The sequence below is a fragment of the Pinus tabuliformis genome, chromosome 2_2, assembly GCF_031772625.1.
Source record: "Pinus tabuliformis cultivar Carrire ecotype Pingquan chromosome 2_2, CPIR1, whole genome shotgun sequence".
NCBI classification, from domain to species: Eukaryota; Viridiplantae; Streptophyta; class Pinopsida; order Pinales; family Pinaceae; genus Pinus; species Pinus tabuliformis.
In genome coordinates, this window is record NC_142300.1 from 900,643,703 (window position 1) to 900,658,507 (window position 14,805).

The window sequence follows — 14,805 nt, forward strand, 5'->3', positions numbered from 1 at the left end:
AGTGCAACAAATGTCGCGCTCACAAAAGCTAACAGAAGCTAAGATAAAGGGCATGGAAGCTAAGATGGATGATTCGAAGACAGAACTGAAGAGAGACACGGTAGATTTGAAGGCAGATTTGAAGACAGACATGGACGAATTGAAGATAAATATGAATAAGTTGCTACAAGAAATGGGCACTAAGGGCGAAAGGGTACTAAAGGAAACTCATGATGAGAATAAAAGAAATGTTAATCATGATTCCATAGACGCTAATGTTGGATCGAAGACTCACCATATTCCAAAAATCGATATGAGGAAGTTTGATGGCAAGGATCCTGCCACATGGATATTACAGATGGAGCAATTCTTCGATCTCAATAATGTGCAAAACACACAAAAGGTACGTATGGCAACTTTATATTTGGAACCAAATCAGTTTGTATGGTATCAATGGCTTTTCTCTCGTAAACAATTTATCACTTGGGCAATTTTTATGGAAGAATTGATAGCACATTATGAGGATACAAAAAGCAACACTTTTTTTAGCCAATTGATAAGTCTCAAACAAAAGGGTTCAATAATGGAGCACATTGAGGAGTTCCAAAAATTGAACATAAGGGTAAAAGATATTCCAGAGGAGCATAGGATTGATGTGTTCATAGGGTCTTTAAAGGATAATATCCAACATGATGTTCGCCTTTGGGAACCTGATTCATTAGAGAAGGCATTCAGGTTAGCAAGAAAAATGGAAAGAAAAATTATGGCAACCAGGAAGCATACCACTCACAACTATAAAGACGGAAGTGTTGTTGCCCCTAGTCTTCCACAACCTATAAGGTTGACACCACAACAATTGGAAGAAAAAAGAGCAAAAGGGCTTTGTTACAGTTGTGATAGCAAATACACTAAAGGTCATAAGTGTGCTGAGAAGAAATTATTCTACATAGATTGTGAAGAGGAAGAAGAAAAGGAGCAAGAAAGGTCAAAAGAAGAGGATATACTCCAGGAACAAAGCCTAGATGAAGAACAAATAAATCCAACCATATCTTGTAATGCATTGGCAGGAATTACCACTCCTCAAACCATCAAGATAGAAGGACAAATCAAGAAGAAAAAGGTAATAGTTTTGATTGATTCAGGAAGCACCCACAATTTTATTCATTGTAAGGTAGCAAAAGAATTGAATTGCTTCCTATATCCAGCACCAGAGTGTCAAGTGATGATTGCAAATGGAGGAACAATAAATTTCTTTGGAAAGTGCCATAATATCAAGCTATCCATGGGAGAATATGTATTGACTAGCCCAATGCTTTCCATTCCAATGGGAGGTGCTGATGTTGTACTAGGAGTCCAATGGCTACAATCCTTGGGTACAATAGCTTTTAATTTTCAAGAACTTTTCATCAGATTTTCTACGGAAGGAAAGGAAGTTGAATTAAGGGGTATTGCAGGGAAACCAGGAAAGATAATCAGCTCTAATGGTATGACAAAGCTTCTAAAAAGGAGCAAAGAGGTGTAATTTCACAATTATGTTCGCTAGATGTTTCCACATTGGAATCATCTATTTCTCCAGATCTCCAAAAAGTCCTGGACAATCATTCCAAGGTATTTGAGACTCCCAAAGGTCTCCCACCTATGCGTGATCATGATCATGCTATTCATCTGATTCCAGGAAGTGTTCCTCCAAACATCAGGCCGTACAGATATCCCTATGTCCAAAAAAGTGAAATTGAACGTATGGTTGCAGAAATGCTAGAGGCTGGTATAATTCAACCAAGTCAAAGTTCTTTCTCTGCTCCAGTAGTATTGGTGCACAAGAAGGATGGATCATGGTGCATGTGTCCGAATTATAGGGAGCTCAACAAGCTCACTATTAAAGATAAGTTCCCCATTCCTGTCATTGATGAATTACTGGATGAATTGCATGGATCAATTTACTTCACCAAGTTGGATCTTCGTTCGAGATATCATCAAATCAGAATGAAGACTGAAGACATTCCGAAAACAGCATTTAGAACTCATGAGGGTCATTATGAATTTTTGGTCATGCCTTTTGGCCTTACCAATGCACCTTCAACATTTCAAGGTTTGATGAATTCAATTTTCAAACCATTCCTTAGAAAATTTGTGTTAGTATTTTTTGATGATATACTAATCTACAGCAAGTCTTGGAAGGATCATGTTGAACATGTTGACAAGGTGCTACAACTATTGGAGGAGAAACAATTATTTGTAAAAAGATCCAAATGTTTCTTTGGAGTCCAGGAGGTGGAATATTTGGGTCATATTGTATCTCATGAAGGAGTTAAGGTAGACCCTAGCAAAATTAAAGCCATTAAGGAATGGAAAATCCCCACATCCATAAAGCATCTGCGAGGATTTCTTGGGTTGACAGGGTATTATCGCAAATTTGTTAAGAATTATGGGAGAATAGCAGCACCTCTAACAACATTATTGAAGAAAGATGCATTTTCATGGACTCCAGAAGCAACAAAGGCCTTTGAACATCTTAAAGAGGCAATGTGCCAAGCACCGGTCTTAGCTACACCGGACTTCACAAAAACCTTTATTGTGGAATGTGATGCTTCAGGAAATGGAATTGGTGTTGTTCTAATGCAAGATGAAAGACCCATTGCTTTTGAAAGTCGTCCAATCAAGGGAAAATTTTTAAGCAAAGCTATTTATGAGAAGGAAATGTTGGCAATACTCCATGCACTTAAGAAATGGCGACCCTACCTAATGGGAAGACACTTCAAGGTAAAAACGGATCATGATAGCCTTAAATACTTTTTAGAACAAAGATTATCCTCTGAAGAGCAACAAAAGTGGGTCACAAAGATGTTGGGTTATGACTTCGAAATCATCTACAAAAAAGGGAAGCAAAATGTGGTGGCAGATGCACTCTCAAGAAAGGATGAGGATGTGGAAGCATTGTTGTGCGCCATTTCTATTATCCAACCAGATTGGATAAACGAAGCAAGGGAGGAATGGAAGAATGATGAAGAAGTGTGGGCACTTATTCGAAAGCTACAACAAGATTCCAGTACGTCTGATACATTTAGCTGGAAAAATGATTCGTTATGGTACAAAGATCGCTTATACCTCTGTAAGAATTCCCAGCTAAAACAAAAGATTCTTATGGAATTGCACACTTCTCCCTTAGGAGGGCACTCAGGATTTTTAAAAAAATACCACAGGGTTAAGAAGGAATTTTTTTGGGATGGCCTTAAATCAGATATTCAAAAGTTTGTGGCGGAATGTTTGGTTTGCCAACAAAATAAAGTTGAAACAATTAAGACAACGGGTCTATTACAACCTTTATCCATTCCAAGCCAACGTTGGGAGGAGGTTTCAATGGATTTTATCACAGGTTTACCCAAGTCTGAGGGAAAGAGTGTAATCATGGTGGTAGTTGACAGACTTACCAAGTATGCACACTTTTGTGCATTATCACATCCATTTAAAGCTAGTACAGTTTCTACTGCATTTATGGAAACAATTCAAAAGCTACATGGAAACCCAAAGATTATTGTAAGTGACAGAGATCCCATTTTTACTGGAAATTTTTGGACAGAATTATTTTCTTGTCTTGGTACTCAGTTAGCTCATAGCTCATCTTATCATCCTCAATCTGATGGGCAAACTGAGATAGTAAACAAATGTTTGGAAGGATATCTTCGTTGCTTTGTATCTGATAAACAGACACAATGGGTCAAATGGTTGCCTCTGGCTGAATGGTGGTATAACACTTCCTTCCATACAACAACAAAAATGACCCCATTTATGGCACTTTATGGGTATCAACCACCATCCATCACATCATATTTAAGAGAAAATTCTAAGGTTCAGGTAGTGGAACATCACATTGAACATCAACAACAAGTCCTCCAACTCTTAAAGGATAACCTCGTGTTGGCACAAAATAGAATGAAACAATAGGTAGATCAACATCGCAGTGAAAGAAGTTTTGATGTAGGTGATTGGGTATTCCTACGGCTACAACCATATAAGAAAATGTCCCTAAAGCAAGCTAAGAAGGATAATAAATTATCACCAAAGTATTATGGTCCATACAAGGTGTTGCAAAAGATTGGTACTATGGCATACAAATTGGAACTTCCTGCAGCTTCTCGATTGCACCCAGTTTTCCATGTTTCATGTTTAAAGAAGGTTATAGGCGACAAGCTCCCAGTTCAAACAATATTGCTAGAACTTGACGAGGAAGGAAAAATTATATTGGAACCGGAAGCAGTCACAGAAACAAGAACTCGACAGCTACGAAATCGATCAATTTCAGAGTATCTTATCAAGTGGAAGAACTTATCCGCTGAAGATTCCACATGGGAGGATGAGAACTTTATGCAGAAGTATCCAGAACTACTCAAGCGTTGAGGACAACACTTTTTTGAAGGAGAGGGGCATGTTGGGTCCCTATAATATTAGTGATTACCCCATTACTATTGTAGTTATACCCCTTATTTATATTGTTGTGCCCCTATTACCCCCATGTTGTTATTTATGTGCCCCATAGAATCCCTCTTTTGTTATTTTTGTGGCTTTATATTATTATTGTTAGGTCGGTTGGATTATATTGTGACTCCTATATATAGAAAGGATGTTTTGTCATTTGTATCATCCAAGAATTGCTCATTTATGTAATGTAAAGGAGGTTGCCCCCTTGAAGAGGCTAAATTCTCTATCTTTTCTATCTTTTCTTGAGCTGGTTTCATAACAGGAGAGTATATTTCCCAGTAGTTTAAGGACTTCTGTGCTTCAGAAGGAATTAAACAGGAACTAACGGCACCTCATAACCCACAATAGAATGGGGTGGCCGAAAGGAAGAACAAATCTATTGTGGGTGCAACTCGATCGATGTTGCATGACTAAGGCCTACCACTTCATTTGTGGGTTGAGGTATGCAATACAACAATATATCTTTAGAACAGAAATCCTCATCGTATTTTGGGGATGAAGAAACCTATGGAGGCTTTTTCAGGGAAGAGACCAGATGTGAGTCACTTCCGCATATTTGGATCACCAGTCTTTGTCATGTGACCAAAGATGCTCGGAGGAAGCTAGACCCAACAGTTGAGTTGCGAATACTTGTGGGATACACCTCAAAAATATCGTGTGTTTCTGCTTGCCAGTCAGAGGACTGTAGTGCGCAGGGATCTGAAGTTCGATGAGCAGTGAGCCATATGAGTGTCACTTGAGAGGGAGCTCAAGTTGCATGGTGATGATGAGGTACTATTAGTTCCTAAGGAGGAGGAGCCTCCTGATGATGCAGATCAGCCGCATGCAGAGATTCCATTAGTGGAGATCACCACTACTAGAGAGTCTTCCAGAGATGGGCGGAAACGCTCACAGGAAGCTGACAGATTGATGCAGGATGCGAGAGAGAATGTGGGGCAGCCATCCTCTCAGTGCAGATAGAGGAGATCACCCAAGAGATACACTGGCTACATGGCCCTGGTTGGGGAATGTGTGGCGACCGAGCCTTCTTCTTTTGAGGAGGCAGTGCAGCAGCCAATTTGGGTTGATGCAATGGTAGAGGAGTATGATTCTATCATGCGGAACAGTGTGTGGGATGTTGTTCCTAGACCGGGGGACAAGTCAGTGGTTACTTCCTGATGGCTTTACAAGGTAAAGCAGGCAGCTGATGGTAGTATTGAGAAACACAAGGCAATGTTTGTTTCCCGTGGTTTCTCACAGGTTGAGGGGATTGACTATGATGAGACCTTTGCTCCTATTGCAAGGTACTCGTCGATTAGATCGATTCTAGCACTATCAGCACAGATGGGTTGGTTGGATGTGAAGACAACATTCCTCAATGGGGTGATTGAGGAAGAGGTATACATAGAGCAGCTAGAGGGATTTGAGACCTTCGATCGTAAGTCACATGTGTGTTGGATCAAGTGAGCATTGTATGGGATGAAGCAAGCACCCCGTGCTTGGTATACCAGGATCGACAGCTATTTCACCGGGTTGGGCTTCACCAAGAGTGAAGCAGATGCGAACCTCTACCACATCATTGTAGAAGGTAAGCTATTGATTATTGTACTTCATGTCGATGATCTAATTTTGACAAGTGATGATCAATTGATCAAGTCTTGCAAGGAGGACCTTGCAAGAGAGTTTGAGATGAAGGACATGGGCCTCATGCACTATTTTCTAGGCATGGAGGTGTGGCAGAGAGATGGGGAAGTATTTGTGTCTCAAGGCAAGTATGCCAATGAGATACTCAGGCGCTTCCACATGGAGATGTGCAAGCCCATGGAGACTCCTCTAGCAGGAAACTGGAGCAAGGAGGATGCTACTTCAGGTGAGATAGTAGCTGCTACTATTTATAGGTAGCTTGTGGGTTCACTCGTGTATTTGGTGAACACACGACTGGATTTGTGCTTTGCGGTGAACTGGCTGAGTCAAGCTATGGTTCAGCCAACCAAGTTATTTTGGAAGGCGGCAAAGCAAGTGCTGAGATATCTCAGAGGCACTACACAGTATGGATTATGGTACAGGTGGACATAGGGAGTGAAGCTCCAAGGCTTCACGGATGCAAATTGGGTAGGTAGTCCATCAGATAGGAAGAACACTTCTGGAGGAATCTTCATCCTTGGGTCAGCTGCGATTTCTTGGTATAGCAGGAAACAAAGATCAGTTGCGCTTAGCACAGCAGAGGCAGAGTACATGGCAACTAGTCAGGCTGCATGTGAGGCCATCTGGATGTGGAAGATTCTAGTGGGATTGTTTGGTCAGATGATGGATCCTACAGTGATATATTGTAATAATCAGAGTTGCATTAAACTCTCTGAGAATCCAATGTTTCATGACAGGCCCAAGCATATAGATATCCGCTATCATCATCTATAGGATTGTGTGGTCAAGAGGATCATGATGTTGCAGTACATTTCGACTGAGCAACAGGATGCAGATATTTTGACAAAGGCATTGTCAAAAGGCAAGTTTGAGTTCCACAGAGATAGGATCGGGGTTGTTGACAATCCCTTTCTTGTTGAGAGAGAGTGTGGAAAAGTGTGCAACAAGAAATGCTAAATTTAGAATGTGCTAAAAATAGGACTCCTAAAAATATCATGTCTAAAAATAGTAGTTTGGCCAGTGAGGTCATTGGCCACCTTGGGTGAGAGGTGAAACTGCTAAAAATAGAAAGTTCTAAAAATAGCATTTCTGGGTCCCTTCCAATTTTTAGCAGTCCCTAGTCTAACTATAGGAAGTGAAAACGAATTTGGTCTTACCAGCAGTTTAAAATATTAATTAGTTAATCTCCATGAGTTAATTAGTTATGGAAAATCAAACTTGAAGTCTTTGTGAGATCATGCAATTATTTTCTCTCTTGATTTAGGAATTTATCCCTTAATTAAAGGAGATAAGGTTCAGTTCTATATTGAGCGGATTAGTTGACTTAGTTTAACTTATTCAAGTCCAGTTAGATTATTTTAACAAGTTGCTAAAATAATGAAATATAGTTTGTTAATGCTTGCACGCATGTGACAACTATTAATTTCAGATAACTGAGTATTCTCTCATGAATAACTGATGCATGGCAGTTCAGACAAAGACCCAGTTGAGATCAGATGAGGGACAATGTACTATCAGATGCTAGGATATTTCTAGTAAGTATTCCTTGCATGAGGAAGGAATCTATTTTCTTCTATGACTACATAGTTGGACCTAAGGTAACAATAGGTATGATTAGGACAATTTTCAGCCTATATATTGAGGCCTAGGTAGTCCATGATTTTCATCTTTTGATTGCAGGAAGTAAAGGATAGTTCTTGAGCTGATATTTTTTGTAGACAGAAGAGGTTTTCCACTTGATTGATAATACAGTGTTGGGGTTTTATGCTGGTGCTTTCCCCAGTGATATATCTTGTGTTATGTATGATTATTTCTCTTGATCAGTTATATGTGTTTATGCTTGATGATGCTCATGAAATCGATTTTGCTTCCGCTTAATGTTTTGTAGAACTAGACCAAGTATTATACTTTAGGACATTGCATATATCAGTTTGATCTATAGGTGAAATTTCTACATGGTATCAAAGCTATCTAATTTGTAGAAAAATTCTACAAATGTGAATTAGAATTGATTGATCTAATGTAGAAGGTTCTTGTGGATTCTCATGTGTGGGGGTTGCAGAAGGTTCTTGTGTATTCTTCTCATCTAGGATGTCAAAAATATAATTTATTCCTAATATCTTGCAATTCGATTCAGCAAGGAGCTTGTTCAGGCCTTGACCTTTTACCATTTTTTAGTCTTGATGATGAGATCATACTATAAAATTTTAGTTATCCATCCCCCTCTCCTTCCATCAGTGTCAGGCTGAATTAGACAATTTTAACGACACTATTAGGTACATAAGCAATGATAGAAGAGTGGAGGAGATAGACTCTAAAGGATTTCAGAGCTTCAACTAAAGAATAGGCTTGTTTTTTAATGATGTCATACTTTAGCTCAACATATCTCATAAACTTGCTAAAAAAGGCAAAGGGTTGGTCATATCCATCTTTGTTCTTTTGCAAAAGAATAGCAACTACGGTAGTTTCAGAAGAAAAATAAAAGACACTAAAATGTTTAGAGTATTCTGGACTAGTTAAGATAGGGGCTTCTGCAATGTCCTTTTTAATCTGATCAAATTCATATCTAGCCGGAACAGTCCATTTGACTTCATGGTTTTTTTTCAGCATATCAGTTATGTCCTTAACTATTTCAGCATAGTTAGGGATAAATTTTCTTAAAAAAAATTATTTTGCCAAGGAAAGCTTGAACTTCCTTTTTGTTCCTTCGTAGTATGAGTGCTTGAATTGTTGAGACTCTTTTACAATCAATGACTACTCCTTCTTTAGAAATGATGTATCTGAGCAGTTTTCCTTCTTAGAGTGCAAACAAAGACTTTTTGGGATTAAGGGAAATCCCAAATTTTCTGCACCTGTCAAAAGCCTTTCTCAAATGCTTCATATTATTTTCATCAGAATTGGAAAAATCAGTTAAATCACCTAAATAAATAACAACAAATTTGTTGGTCTTACCTACAAATGCTAGGTCCATAGCATGTTGAAATGTGGCTCCAGCATTAGTTACTCTAAAAGGCATCCGGGCATACATGAATGTGCCCCATGGAATTGTAAATGCATTTTTTTCTCTATCCTCTAGACTAACCATAATCTGTTTATATCCCGAAAAACTGTCTAAGATGGAGATTTTTTGGGCTCCTAAAACTTTCTAAAGTAATTGATCCATCTTAGGTAATGGATAATTGTCCTTCGGGGAAGATTTATTCAAATTCCTAAAATATATTAATGGAAGTATTATTTTAGCATCCAGTAGCTTCTTTAGTTCTTTCTCAATTATAGGAAGAAGGAAGGGATTATTCTCCTCAATTTTTGTTTGAAAGGTTTTGCCTCTCGTTTTAATGGAATTTTGTATTCAATAAGAGATGTATCATATGTTTTTAATTCATTATAAGACTAGGCAAAAAATCTTTGTAGGGTTTAAGGAGGGATAAATATTTGTCTTTGGCTTCCATTGACATAGATGTGGAAATTTTAACGTTTCTGATCTCTTCAGAACTTCCAATGTTATAAATTTCAATGTTTTCCTCATGTGAATCAAATATTGGATTTTTGGGGACATCATTATTATAAAATAGCTTCTCAAGAGGGATTAAACATTTTGGAATAAAATTGGATAATGCTATGATCAGAAATTTTAGGATCAAATTGTGGTGTTTGATTTTCATTGTCAATTTCATGATCATCACGTTGTTCTTCCTCAACTTGCATATTTGAGAATTCATCAATGACTTGCAAAAAGGATTTTAATTGCTCGTCATCATCAAATATTTTCCAGTGCTTAAGATTTTCAGGAATAGATGGTCTATAATTGACTTGAATTTTATATTGGATAAGCATTTTATCATGTATTTTAAAGGAACTTGTAGAGATAGCGAAGGAATCTACATGCATGTTTTGATCTCTAGGAATAGCAGTAATATTGAATGTTGAAAAGAATTTTTCAATTGAATCCCAAACTTCATTCCTATAAGATCTTACTCTGGGGTTCCTAGTTTGACACTGATTCCTAACTTGTTTGACAATAAGTTCAGAATCACTGTATACACTTAAGTTTTGCCCCTTAATACTTCTTGCTAACTCCAATCCTAGTAGAAAAGCTTCATACTCTGTTACATTATTAGTTACATCGAATTCAAGTTTTTATGATTGGGTAATATTTTCTTTATCTGGTTAAATTAATATAATTCTAGCTCTTGCGCCTTCCTTTGAGAAAGAACCATCAAAGTACAATTTCCAAATATCATTTTCAACAGTTTTAGGTTAATCAATAATATCTTCAACAGTATGTTGAGTATTTTTTAAATTAGTTACGAATAGTTCAAAACACCGAAGTCTTGGTCAACAACATAAATAGAATGATTCATAGCTTGATCATCTCTACAAACATTGTTCATAAATCTAACTTCTCTATATAGCCTAAGATGCTCACCCCCATAAACTAGAATATCGGCATAAGACATATCCATTTGTAGGCTTCTGCATAGTTTAGCACAACAAGATCTTGATAGCATCATGCCAAATTTTGGAGGAATTTCAGTGACTAATATGTCTAAAACCACACTTTTGATAGGGATCTGTGCTAAGGTAACCACCAAGTCTTTAATGAGTCCAAGACAAGGAACTTTCTTGGAGTCAAAAGTCTAAAGATCATGGTAAGTTCTAGTGACTTCTAATTGCAACTAATCCATGATCACTTTAGGCACTAGATTATGGGAAGCACCAAAATATAACATATAGTTATATAATAGGAAATCATTAATTTTCAAAGTCACATAAAATGGTGGTACATTCTCATCTATCATGTCAGAGGTAGGACCAAAAACTACTAAGGGTTTTTCGTCGTGCAGGCTTATCACATCCCCTTCAGCATCAACACTTGATGACTAAATCCATTTTGAAACTTGGTTCTTATACCTTGCATTCTTTGACAGTTCAACTAGGGGAATTGGTATTTCAACTCTTTCCAACTCTCTTTCAACATTGAAGGTTTTCAAAACCGTTTTACCAATTTGATTTGTTTCACCTATTTGATCTAGTGGTTGAATGATAGTTGTCTGGGTTTCAATAGATTTTATCTGAGGTTCATTTAGAGTGGGACTTTTTGGAGGTCTACCAGGCCCTGGCCTAGGTCTAAGATCGTATCTTCAATTTAATTCTCCAATTAGGAATTTAGAGGAGGTATGGTATTTACAAATTTGATTGTCTTCTTGATTTCGGGAAGACTGATTTGAAGGGTGAGAAACAATAGCATTATGTACAGATGAAGAATCAAAATTATTTATATCTTCGGAAATTAGAGGACCAATATCATCTGGTTGTTGGTCATCAATCATCACAGGAGGTTAGATCTGTTGATCAGTGTTAGGTCTCTGTAAAATTTGAGTTTGAGGGGCTCTTATAAACTCAGTCTGTGGTCTGACAGCAGTTTTTTGTTTGGTTCTAGGCTGAGTTTCAATATTAGAAATCCTATTAGATATGTTTCTAAGTAATGATGTTATCTCATCTATTTTCTCATCATCGGTTTTGATCTTTTAGGAAGATCCTTCCTTCTTACCCTCCATTTTTCTTTCAGCCTTTTCAGCCTTGTCTTTGAGTTTAGATGAAGCTGATCTGTTAGCCTCAACTTATATAGCATTAGTTTTCATATCCTAAAGGGTAGGATATGGCCTTTCCCTCAGCATGACTGCAAAGTCATCACCAAAGGATTTGGAAAACCTAACTTTTGTTGTTGCGACTGGAGGTTTACAATTATGAGGCATTTTTTAGTAGAGTTTATTGAATCGTTTAATGAAATCTACCACAGGTTCTCCATGGTTCCTTTTAAGCTCTTGAAACTCAGTAAGATAGTAAAATGGATCCTTTTTGATACCCCACTTATTCTTGAATATAGTAGTTAAATCATTCCAGGACTGAATTGAATCAACTCTCAGTTTCCTAAACCATATCCTAACATTTCCCTCTAAATATTGAAAACACATATATACATCCTCATGCTCTATATTCAAATTATCTCCAAAATCCGGGAATGCAGCTAGATGATCTTCTGCAGAGAGGTTGGTTTCACCATTAAACCTGGGCAAGCGTTTCAAATATCCATCAGGGAAATTGTTTAGGTGGTTGGGAAGATGCAGTGCATCATATCTAGCTTGAATTATAAGTTGAAAGGCCATATCTAAAGATGAATAAGAAGTTGATTCAGTAGAAGAGGTTGGAGATGATGTAGTGGAGGATGAAGAGGAAGGTGGTGAAGAAATGGGTGAAGATGGAGGTGTAAAAGTGGGAGGAGGAGAATGGAAAAGTGGAGGATTCCTAAAAGTTTTCAAAGGTGTTTTTAATACTAACTTCTGAACCTCTGTTTCAACTTGCTCTTTACTTTCAAACAATGGATTTGAATATACAGAGAAGGTTTTTTCAAGTAGGGCAGAAGTGGATGGGAATGAATAATGATTGGGGGAGATAAAATCATTTGGTTTTAGCTCCGGTAAATGTACATCTATTTATTCATCAGACTTGGGGGAATATGAAAATATTTCAGGAATTTTGTATGATTCCAAAGATTGGACTAAGAGAGCTAACTACAGATCAACTCCTTTAGATAAAGGTTCTAAAACCCTAGGTGTTAGATCAGCCAAATCTAATTGGGATGGAACAGAGCTAAAGGGATTAGAAGTTGGAATATATTAAGGCTGTAATGGTACAGAAGAAGAAGCAGAATCTTCAAGTCTCCTTCTAAATGAGGCATCTCTCACCAATATCTCTGGATCAGATAAAGGAGATATAATTTGAGAGTTAGAGTGAGATTTGGTATGTTTTAAAGGAGCCAGTTTGGTTTAGTGGAGTCACTAGTTGAATGATTTTTTAACCTACAAATTCTTTAATCACCTTAAAGAAAACGTTTTTAATCATTGTCCCAGGGAAAATAGTTCAATTTTCGCTCCTCGGCAACAGCGCCAATCTGATGTTTTCCTCTAAGATGACTCTAGGTGAGTTAGTCATGTGAGAGAATATAAAATGTTTTGTTGGTTTTAAATTTTATAGATGACCAATGATATGAATTATTGAAAACAGGTGCTTAATCCTTAACAGTTACTAAGCTAGATGAAAGGGTTGTTATTTATCTAGCTATAGTTAATTGATTTAAAGTGAATGAATAGTAGGATATTGATGAAGTATAACTTGCTAAATATTCAGAAATAATATTTGATTGGTTATAAGTAAAGAACATAGGCAAACAATGTTTCCTGTAGAATAAAATATATTTAAACGAATGCATATTTGTGTGACAATTAATTGATATAGGGGAGTTTATAATAACATATAGTCTTATAAGCTAGTCCCTAGTTGTTGTTGATAACTTCACAGGGGATTTAAGATTGACTGATACTCAGTGTGATCTTACCCAGATATCTGCATAAAGACTTAAATATATGAACCAATACATAATGAAATAAGCACATATTAAAAACTTACAAGGAGACAAAACTACAGAAGGCAAATTCAGAATCCTTACATTAACTTGGAAAATCTCCAGCTCGGTTACAATTCTGTTATCAAAGCTCATCCAAGGGTTCAACCCTAATAACTCGAAGGAGGAGTTATTTATACAAGATTTATTCTAGATATTTTCAAAACAAAAATACAAAATAGTACAAAACTATAGGAATTTCAAAACCACTAAGTGTTTCCACTATTCTTTAGGAATTTGTTGATGATGTAGTCCCCAAAAAGTGTTTCCCAACTGTCCCTCAGTTGTTGATGAAAGTTACTCAATAACTTCGCACAAGTGATCCCATTGGTCTTCACTTGGTATGGCAAGATTTACCAATTTCCTGTAAACTTCATCAACCTCGGTGTACTTCTCAAAAGTGGGCTTATTTACAAAAAGATGTTTAATTTCATGCTTAGTAGTCAAATAAAAATCTAAAGCTTCTAATGCTTTTTTCCCTGTAATATGCCCCTTTATACCTGCAAAGTTTGATTTATCAGTTGCCATAGTATAAAGCTTCTGGCAATATTCTTCTAAATTGATCAACCTCTCATTTGGGGCCACTAATCCTAGTAGTCCTCTATGATTAAGTAAATTAAACTTAAAATTAAATCTTTGGACAAAAGTCTTCAAGGTTTGACACTTAGTTTCTAACTCAGTCATCAAGTCCTTTTTCTGCAACACCTTCTTGATTTCCAGGATGGTTTCTGTTCTATCCATAATTTCAAACTATTCCAACTCGGCCCTGGTTTTTTAATTTAGAACTTTGATCATGTCTGAAGTGATCCAAGATATTTTTCTTATAGATGTATTAAATAATTACATGGATAAATTGTAGTTTAAACATAGAAATTGAATGTGCACAAGAGAGAAGAGGAGAAACACATAAAATCATGAAAGAAGACAAAAGACTTGATAACAAAGTTCATCCAATTTGGACTACGTCTCTGGGCCCTGCTCAATCAATGTGGAGGCCTTCATTCATTAAGTGGCATGAGAAAGAAGAGTACAATCAACATTTACAAAAAAGGAGTCTTATACCTCCACTCTGGAAAATGTCCAGAAAATGGAGAGCTATGTTGCAGAAACTGGCTTCACCATTGATTTCCTATTGCCGAGAGGTTCAAAATCGATATAAAACGTGCCCAATTCTGACACTGGACCAAATCTAACCCCCTGGAAAATGTGCTCAGGCAAGGTTCCGCCCCCTATCACAACCCTGCTCACAGTTCCACCACATGTAA